The sequence below is a fragment of the Triticum aestivum genome, chromosome 7D (genome assembly GCF_018294505.1).
Source record: "Triticum aestivum cultivar Chinese Spring chromosome 7D, IWGSC CS RefSeq v2.1, whole genome shotgun sequence".
Taxonomy (NCBI): domain Eukaryota; kingdom Viridiplantae; phylum Streptophyta; class Magnoliopsida; order Poales; family Poaceae; genus Triticum; species Triticum aestivum.
This window is the reverse complement of record NC_057814.1, coordinates 24,332,817-24,333,698: the sequence shown is the minus strand read 5'-3', so window position 1 is coordinate 24,333,698 and position 882 is coordinate 24,332,817.

The window sequence follows — 882 nt, the reverse complement described above, 5'->3', positions numbered from 1 at the left end:
TAGACCCACAGTACGGAATGACAACAGTGGATCTGAACAATCTTGGGTACACTGACGAACCGTTCATGAAATTCCTCCCTTCAAAGTCAAGGCTGACCCAAGCATCCTGATAAACAATGAAGATTATCCATGGTTACGGCGCAATAAGCAAATGACACAAGCGAAGAAAAAGTGAAGACTTTCTCCCGCAACTATTATGATGATAGCATGCCAACTTTGTAATAGACGAGTATGATACCATTGTCCGTTTTGTACAAGAAGTGCATCTAGTTTTTGCCGTAACCCTCTCAACTTTCTTGCACATGCTATGTGGATGAAATGATGATACCATGCCAACTTTCAACCTTTTCAGAGTTCATTTGAAATGCTTTATAAGCCCTGAGTGGAGAGAGGTTAGGCCCGTAAGCCTGCTTTAGAGAGGAGCTCGATAGCTCAGGCGCACCGCACCTTATAAACAGGTGCGGCTCTCTCTTAGCTAGCGAGGTGGGACTAAACTCACCACCACGCCGCTGTGCAAGGCCATTGGTCCCGGTTGGTGGCATGAACCGGGACCAATTCCACCCTTTGGTCCCTGTTGGTGCCACGAACCGGTACTAATGAGGCTGTGGCCCCACGAGCACCTTTAGTACCTGTTCGTGGCACGAACCGGTACTAGAGTTTCTTACTAGCTAAGCAGTTTTTTAGTCCCACCTCGCTAGCTGAGAGGCACTAGGAGCGGTTTATAAGCCCTGAGTGCAGAGACGATGAAGAAGAGGCGCAATGCTCACGTTGCTTAGCTTCAAGCCTTGAGGAATAAGGTAGACTGCATCGAGCTATGTGCAGTGCAGTCTACACTATTCCGAAAGGCTTGAAGCAAATCAACGCGCATTGCGCCTTTTTTTT